General features: G+C 45.0%; 1 non-coding gene across 1 annotated transcript; it reads left to right on the forward strand.

Annotated features, from left to right (window-relative positions):
- Positions 1 to 8942: 8942 nt before the first annotated feature.
- trnaw-cca (transfer RNA tryptophan (anticodon CCA)) lies at positions 8943 to 9014 on the forward strand. The gene has a single exon. It is a non-coding gene; the product is annotated as a tRNA-Trp (tRNA).
- Positions 9015 to 9417: the final 403 nt, after the last annotated feature.

The raw sequence follows: 9417 nt of genomic DNA on the forward strand, positions 1-9417 counted from the left end.
TTCATAGTTTAAATGTTTCAAGACTTGATGACATGACAGATAGACAGACTAATCCTTCCTTCCTTTCTCCCTTTCATTTGACACTTGACAAGTCCTGTAACATGCAAGCTATGATTACCAATTAGATAGATGTATAGACAGACAGATAATAGCACTAGTTAATAGTGTTCATTTGCTCTGTTTCCATGAGCTGTGAAGTGAATTTGACTAACCTGTCTTTGACTTTGTTTCTAAATCCAGCTCTACCCAACGCCACCAGGAAGTGAAGTGGTTGTGTTTCCAGACCTGGTTTTATTCCTCTGCCTCATGCAAAAGATGATGGAAACTGATGCTGAGAAGAGGATCACAGCCAGTGACGCTCTGGAGCATGACTTCATCACTATGCGCCACCTGAAGAAATTCTACACCATCAGCCCTCAGTAAGTGTGTGTGTCCGTGTGTGTGTCTGTTGTGTGTGTGTGTGTGTGTGTAGGCGTTAACGCTGTTAACAGACAAAGCAAATGGTTGGACAGGTGCATGATTGGTGGATGGAGGGAAGAATGATATAATTGATTGATTGATGGATTAATTGTTTGATTGTCATACTTCTTTCAGTGTGCAAAAGTCTTTCCTGACCATGAGCGTCTGTACACTGTGGGACTCGGACATCAACACAACCCACTGTGTTACTCTGGGCTCTGACGTGGATGACAAGGAATCCACTACCTCTGTCCCAGCCGATGAGGCATCCGCTACCTCTGTCCTGGCTGACGAGGCATCTGCTACCTCTGTCCCGGCCGATGAGGTGTCCGCTACCGCTACCTCTGTCCCGGCCGAGGAGGCGTCCGCTTCCGCTACCTCTGTCCCGGCTGAGGAGGCGTCCGCTTCCGCTACCTCTGTCCCGGCTGAGGAGGCATCCGCTACCTCTGTCCCGGCCGACCAGGCGTCTACTACCGCTGTCCCGGCTGACGAGGCTTCGACCACTATTCCCACTGAGGTCAAGAAAAAAAGTAAGACACAAGGCCAAATGTGATATGTACAGGTGTATTATTTCTGCTTCATATTATATTTCCTAATGTTGAAGGGTGTGTGAAGGGTGAGTGAAGGGTGATCATTTTACTAAAATGTCAAATTTTTCTTTTCTTGCAAAGTTCAGACCCGTTAAAAAGATGCAGCGATTCTTCTCCAGAGTGAGGAAGGCCTTCCATCGCCTCCTTTCCCATGCCAAGGAGTAACAGCTACACTGCAGGTCCCTTTCTGATTTTTTCCCATCAATCCATCACATCTGAGCAAAAAATCTGAACTGAGCACTATGGCCTGCATGTAGTAGCTTTATGCATTAAAAAAATAAAGTCTTTGTCATTAATAAATGGTTTAATTGTGATTATGGAATTTCCAATGCAGATCTCATATCTCTGCTTTAGATTCACTGCAACAAATACTAACAAGCACAGCCACATTTAGGATACATCTATTATAGATAGAAGATAGAAGTGGTGTTAAAAATACTGTTCTTTGGTGTTAGATTTTTGTGTTTGCGTGTGTGTGTGTGTATCTTGGTGAGGTGAACAGTGAAGCCCACTGATTGCTTTAAACTGCTGATTCTCTACATTGTGCAGTGAACTGACACAGAATGTGAAAGACTGCCAGTGTTGAGGGTAAAGCATTACTGGATTACTGGACATTATTTGGAGTTATGCTATAACATTACTATTAATAAGCATTGTTGGGGAAGCTACCTTGAATGTCTGCTTTTACAAGTCACCGGTTATATGTAACATTCTACATTTTCACTCAGACACCTGTCTGCCAGAAGCTACAATCTGGACCTAAACATCCTGGTTCTCAGCAGCAAAGCATGAGAGTCAAAAGTTGTATCCATGACTTGGTGGTAGCAAAGGCCTAAGCACAAGCAGGACACCAAGATTTGAGGACGGTCGGCAGCGTGCGGCCGGACACAGTGTGAGTGTATTGTCGGCAGCACCATATTCCTCACGCTCATCAGCATCCATCGGTACATGGCCATGGTTCGCTTCAACAGAGGCTCCTGCATGAAGCGAAAGGAGTTCGTCACGAAACTGTGTGCCGGAGTGTGGTTTCTGCTTCTGATCAAGGCTGTGATCTACGCCGGCCTTCTTCCACCCAGTCAGGAGGGCAGGAATAGTCAGTGCCTCTCCATCCATCAGAAGAAACTGACAGATGTGTACTTTGTCATCAACTTCATCCTGTTCATTTTGGGGTTCCTACTCCCTTTCCTTGTGTCTGCATTTTGTTATAGAAGCCTCTCAGAGGATGATCGGCGTGTGCTTAGTGATATTTGGGCTGTGCTTCCTGCCTCTTAATGTGGTTCGCACTGTGGGAGTGGTGCTGAATAAGTACTACCAGCAATGATGCCACGTTCTTCTGCAAGTGGAGACAGCTTATTACGCATCCTGGATCTTAGTGGGAGTGAATTGTTGCCTGGATCCAGTGTTGTACTGTTTTGGTTCACAAAAGTTCATGGGTGCATTCCAGTCTTTGAGGATTGGTTAGAGAGACTGTCAGGATAAAAGCAATTCAGATCTGTCGATGAATAAGTAACACGGGGCCATGGATAGGGTTCGAACCGTATGCGTTTTTGAAGGCCAAGGTTTGAGTGTTTGTTTGCAGGGTGGAAATACAGTGGCCGAGACAGGCAATCGGCACTACATAAACTAAATGCACGCGACAATTAAAAAGCGCGCTGCAACAAAGGAACACTACATTAACCAATCGCACAACATAAACAACAATGCACTGGAAGAAAGGAACACGCTGCATTAACCAAACCCACAACGGAAATTACTTCAATTGCAGTCAGACCACGTAAGAGAAGATATGTTAGGCTGACTCATACATACACATACATAGGCTAATATTAGCCCTGACAAGATTGATATTTCATGAAATAAAACAAATTAATTAGGCTATCATTTTTTGGCGACAGTGCAAAATCCCGAATCATCAGCTGTACCTGCTGTGCCAACCACAAGAGCACTCAGCCCGCCACTGGATGATGAAGCTATCCCACTAAATCCACCTTCAGCAGAGCCGGCACAGTGTGGACTGTTATACAGTCAGGTGAAAATAGAGGAAGGCGACAAAGTCAAAATGTCATGACAGAAGCTGCAGGCCCCACAGCGCACGCCAAGCGCAACATTGAAGATGCCCTCACTACTTTTCTGTGTTTGGTTGATGATGGCATGTTGCAGCACATCAGGGACTGCACCGTTGCTGAGGCACACAGAGTCAAGGAGGACAGCTCATGGGATATGACAGTCGGTGAGCTAAAAACCTTCATTGCTCTAATCTACATTCGTGGTGCGCAAGGTAGAGAAAGCATGGACTTGCTGAGCTTTTGGTCGGCCGACTGGGGCTATGCATTTGTCAAGGAGACCATGTCCCGAAATAGATTCCAGGAAATCATGCGATTCCTGCGTTTCGACAAAAGGAAGACCAGACGCACACGCCTGCAAGAGAACAAGTTTGCCCTGGTGACCGAGGTTTGGGAGAGATTTGTCCAGAACAGCATCGCTTGCTACAAGCCCGGTGCCGACATAACTGTTGATGAGTGCCCTCCATGCATAAAGGAGCAAAGGGCGCTGTTCACCACAGAGGTTCTGAAAAGTGACACTGCAACGCTAACAGTCTATCAATGCAAAGCAAGGAAAAACGTCTGCATTCTCAGCACTGTCCACAGCTGTTGCCATCACAAGTGGCCAAAAGGCTAAACCAGAGACAATCACATACTAAAACAGAACCAAGGTCGGAGTAGATGTGCTAGATCAAATGGCAAGGAAATACTCAGTGAAAGCATCCACACGTAGATGGCCAGTGGTGATGTTTTATAATATCCTTGACCTGGCTGCGATAAATGCTTCCATCCTGTTCCATCCAAGAAATGCATCAGTGAGAGTGTCATGGAGGAACTTCATAATGCAACTCGCAAATGAACTTCGCTCCGACCACATGAGAGCAAAAGCCACACACCTGATGGTGCGAGAGCCAGGACCCAGGCAGGAGCAGCAGCAGATGGAGAGGAGAAGGCAGTGCCAAGTGCAGAGAAACTGCAAGAAAAACAAAACAACACTTCTGACAAATGTCACAAGGTAGTGTGTGGGCGCTGCACATGGAAGGTGGAGATTACCTGTGTTGACTGTGAGTAATGTCAGTGAAACTGATGCGCAGTGTTTGCTCCCAAAACAACCCGATGCCTTGTTCAAGTGAGCCCACTTAGAGGAGAATACTTTCATTATGATTTTACAGCATGATATTTTCACTATTGGATATATTGATTATATTGATTATTGGAACCTTTGTGCTGTTCGCTTACACCGCCCACACATCCTCCTGAGACCCAGGGGGAAAAAAGTTTCTGAATTTTTATTTTCTTGATATATTTTAAGTGTTTAGAGTAATAAAAACAAGTTACAACAGATAAAAATATACATATATATATATTTTCATTTAATTTTTCCAGTATGTCCTCTGTAGAGGACACCAGGACTCAGTACATATAAAATGATTATCCGATCATACAATGCACCTAATATAAATTCTAATATTAGCTCATCACTTAAACACTACTAAGTGCACTATTATGACTGTAAATGTTTGGTTTGTCTATTTATTATATATAATATTGGTAACACTTTATATTAGGTGTCCTTTAAAACTAATCATTTATAATCCCATAATAAATGCCTTGGTATCTACTAATAGATTAAAACAAACCCTCACTTTAGAATAGGGGTCAGAATGTCTAGGCAGTTCAGTTATTAGCCACAGATTATGTATAGAAAACAAGAAAATAACTGTGTCCTATTGTGTGCAGAAGGTGGAAAATATAGAAAGTGAGAGCCGATGTCCTCTACAGAGGACATTATATAAATAGGCTTTCATTTCATGTTTAACTAGAAAAGGCTAAATTTTCTAAAGAAAATTTAAGTGTGCTTGCCGCCCTTGCAATGCCCCTGCCCTTGCTCCTGCCCTTAGACTTGGCGTTCACTAGTTTTGCTAAGCGGTGCAGCATTGCAATCGTTAGCATTTTGCGAGGGAACAAATCGGCGCCCAGCTATCGGCACTGGCTGGCACCGTGTCCCCGGGAAACTCCGGGAAGCATCAGCAGTAAGCCCTCGGCGTGCCGAAACCTCCATGCTTGTCTGTGTCTCTCTCTCCGCCGACAGAACAGAGGGCTGTCAGGTGGACTGAGCTTGCGCATATGCATCGAAATAAACGGCGATATAATTGTATAGATTCTACTTTAGCTTCAGTTAGCTTTGGCTTACATGCATGATATTGGTCAGCTTGCTTACTGTGTGGGAGAAACGCCCCAAAAGTGTCTGCCTGCAGGGCTCCTCTGTGGAGTCACTTCCGGTGCAGGCTCCACTCTCAAGTCAGCTCCACTGTGAGGACAGGAAATGCACGCAAAAAAAACTTTTACTCGTCATTTTTATTTGTTTTTTAAATGTTTTTAATACCGTAAACACCTTGCTACTTGTTTCTTTATGATGACTTCCAACATTCCAACTCGTAATGAATATATAGGCTACTGCATGGCTTTGTTCATGTAGTAAAATGTAGCTGATTAGTAAAACAGTCATGGTTGTTAGATGGAAGATGGTAGAGAGGTTGGCTACTGGGCAGAATCATGTTAAAGTGTATTTAGAGACCACATCAATCACACTGATTCAAGTCTACCATTGTATCATTATACTGTAATAAGTGAAGATCCGGGAGGCCAAAGAGAAGTACAGGAGGAAGCTGGAGCGGAAACTCCAGCAGAACAACATGAGAGAGGTCTGGAGTGGCATGAAGACCATCACTGGTTTCAGGCCAACTGGCGGCAGAGGTGCTGAGGGCGGCTTGGACAGAGCCAACAAACTTAATCTGTTCTTCAATAGATTTGACACGGTGATCCCTGCCCAGCCCCCCCTTGACTCATCTGCTGTCTGCCTCCAACCACCATCTACTCCACTGCCCCCCCTCCCCCTTCCTACAGCCCCCCATCCTCCAGTGAGGGTCCTACTCCCCCCCCTCTGGCTCCCAGACTGACTGCCCTCTCCAACCTGACGACTCCACCCCCCCCCCCCCTCCTCCCCTACCTGTAACCTCTACAGTGTGCTTCACAGCTGACCATGTAAGAAGACAGCTGATGAGACTCCACTCAAGCAAGGCTGCAGGCCCTGATGGTGTCAACCCCAGGGTGCTCAAAGCTTGTGCCCCCCAGCTATGTGGAGTGCTTCACCATGTCTTCAACATGAGCCTGAGTCTTCAAAGGGTCCCCGTGCTGTGGAAGACGTCCTGCCTCGTTCCTGTGCCAAAGACGCCGTGTCCCGCTGGCTCCAAGGACTACAGACCGGTGGCATTGACCTCCCACATCATGAAGACCCTGGAGAGACTTGTACTGGAGCAGCTCCGACCCATGGTCAAGCCACTCTTGGACCCCCTCCAGTTCGCCTACCAGCCCCGACTTGGAGTTGAGGACGCCATCATTTACCTGCTAAACCGCGTCTACGCCCACCTGGACAAACCGGCGAGCACTGTGAGGGTCATGTTTTTTGACTTCTCCAGTGCTTTCAACAGCATCCGGCCGGCTCTACTGGGTGAGAAGCTGACAGCGATGCAGGTGGATGCCCCCCTCGTGTCCTGGATTGTCAACTACCTGACTGGCAGACCACAGTATGTGTGCTTGCAACACTGTGTGTCAGACAGGGTGGTCAGCAACACTGGGGCCCCACAGGGGACAGTCCTGTCTCCCTTCCTCTTCACTCTCTACACCACAGACTTCAACTACCACACAGAGTCCTGCCATCTTCAGAAGTTCTCTGATGACTCTGCTATAGTTGGATGTATCAGCAAGGGTGAGGAGGCTGAGTATAGGGCTGTGGTGGGAAACTTTGTCGCATGGTGTGAGCAGAACCATCTGCAGTTCCATGTGGCAAAGACAAAGGAGCTGGTTGTGGATCTGAGGAGGGCCAAGGCACCGGTGACCCGTTTCCATCGAGGGGGTCAGTGTGGACATTGTGGAGGACTACAAGTACCTGGGAGTGTACATTGACAATAAACTGAACTGGGCTAAGAACACTGAAGCCCTCTACAAGAAGGGCCAGAGCCGTCTCAACTTTTTGAGGAGGCTGAGGTCCTTCAACATCTGCCGGACAATGCTGAGGATGTTTTATGAGTCTGTGGTGGCCAGTGCTCTCCTGTTTGCTGTTGTGTGCTGGGGCAGCAGGTTGAGGGCAGCAGACGCAAACAGACTCAACAAACTGATCCGCAAGGCCAGTGACGTTGTGGGGGTGGAGCTGGACTCTCTGGTGGCAGTGTCACAGAGGAGGATGCTGTCCAAGTTGCATGGCATCTTGGACAATGTCTCCCACCCGCTCCATGACATGCTGGTCAAGCACAGGAGCACATTCAGTGCAAGACTCATTCCACCGAGATGCACCACAGAACGTCACAGGAACTCATTCCTGCCTGTGGCCATCAAACTTTTCAACTCCTCCCTCAGAGTGTCAGACACTCTGAGGGCTTGTTCGGAACCGGATACTAACGTACTGCCTACTACATACTCAATATGTATGTACTGTATGTACTGCATACTGCCTACTAATTATGAAATTAAGTATGCAGACTGTTCACACTGTAGTATACAACCAAGTATCCCAGAATGCATTTCGCACTCGCCGGCAGCGATAGCGCGAATTTTAAAGCAGGACAAAAGCTGTTTTAATTTTGGCTCTACGACTGTTAATATGTCACTTTAGTAAGTTTTAATATTTTTTCAGGCGAGAAAGTAACCATGTAGATTCCCAATATGTGGTCAGTGTATCCAAATAACGCCTGTTTGTAAATCTGCTGCGACGTTTTCGGAGATTTGAAGGTAAACAAACCAGACCAGCGCGCCGCCGCTCCCGCCGCCGACGCCCCCCCCCCGTTCCCCCGTTTGTTTTCCTACCTGTACAATAACGTCCTGTGCATCACGTTCACTCGCCATCAACATTTTAACATTTTACATTTTATTCATTTCATTTTACATTTTATCCAACCATGCCTCTTACCAGACGACAGAGGCAATCAGCTCGTCGTCTGCGGTACATGATTCAACTGTACCTGATTTTGGGATTTCCCCCAGAAGTAAGTATTAGCACAATATCAGCTCACTAGCTCCCAGTATATTAATGTGAAGTCTGAAGACACGCAATGCATTTTGGGGCGGTTGAGTATATTCAGTAAGCTCACGGCGCATACTCAGAAATTCTTGCTAATCTAGTATACATCCGGGCATTTCTCGCGTACACAAAATTCACATACTATGCAGTTGGAACGTACTACATACTTAATTTCACGTCACACTTAGTATGAATAGTACGTTAGTATGCGGTTAGTATCCGATTCCGAACACAGTCAATAGACTGGCTCTTGGACTTATTTCACCCCTGTCAGCAGTTTATAACCTCATAATTTATAACTTATATTTAAACTGTGCAATACAGATTTTTTTGTGCAATAAAAATTCAACTGTGCAATAATTATTTAATTATTTAATTATTTACACTGGTGTATATATTGGCGTATGATGCACATATTGTACATAATTCTTATTTTTCTTATTTCTATATTATTATTATTATTATCATTGTTATATATTGTAGTATAATGCACATATTTTACATATTTCTTACTTTCTTATTTCTATTTTTCTTATAATTTCTCTATGCTTATATATATTCTCCTCTACAATGTGAGCAACTGCAATGTAACCCAATTTCCCCTCGGGGATCAATAAAGTATTTCTGATTCTGATTCTGATTCTGAATGTGGATCTGTGTGTGCATAAAGGTAGTAATAGGCAGGATTGCCTGTATTTATAAAGGTTATCTTCTTTTTTGTCAGCTGTTTGGTTTGTCTCAGCTGATTAATGAACCTGTCAACAATGTAAAACAGACTCTGTGGGGCAACGGTAGCGCGTCTGACTCCAGATCAGAAGGTTGCGTGTTCAAATCACGTCAGGGTCAAACTGTGCAAGTGTAACTCTGTATGTACATCTTCATGGATGCAGCACTGTATGTACGAAAAGGTGTTACTTTAAGTATTTGAATGTTGTTGCTATGGTCTGTGACAGTCAAATCAATATTTGTGAACAAGAGGAATTCTTCACAAGGTAATTTTTATGCCCAAATGAGCTCTATGCTATAGCAGTATTAGCAATTCTAAAGCAGAAAATATACTACTGTTCTCAGATAAAACCCACTGTGTTCTCACAGTCAGTTAATACGGTGACCATGAAATGCAAAACACAATTTGTTTTTCTGAAAGGTTGTTGTTTACATCACATGACATCACAGGTTTGAGTCTTAGGTCTGTGGTTTCTGGTCACAAAACATTAATTGTACAGCTGATTGGCATTCTGTTTTTAAC

Source organism: Centroberyx affinis, unplaced genomic scaffold (assembly GCF_046629955.1).
Source record: "Centroberyx affinis isolate AG114_WGS23_722 - 3 ecotype Tasmania unplaced genomic scaffold, CSIRO-AGI_Caff_v1 ptg005562l_1, whole genome shotgun sequence".
NCBI lineage: Eukaryota > Metazoa > Chordata > Actinopteri > Beryciformes > Berycidae > Centroberyx > Centroberyx affinis.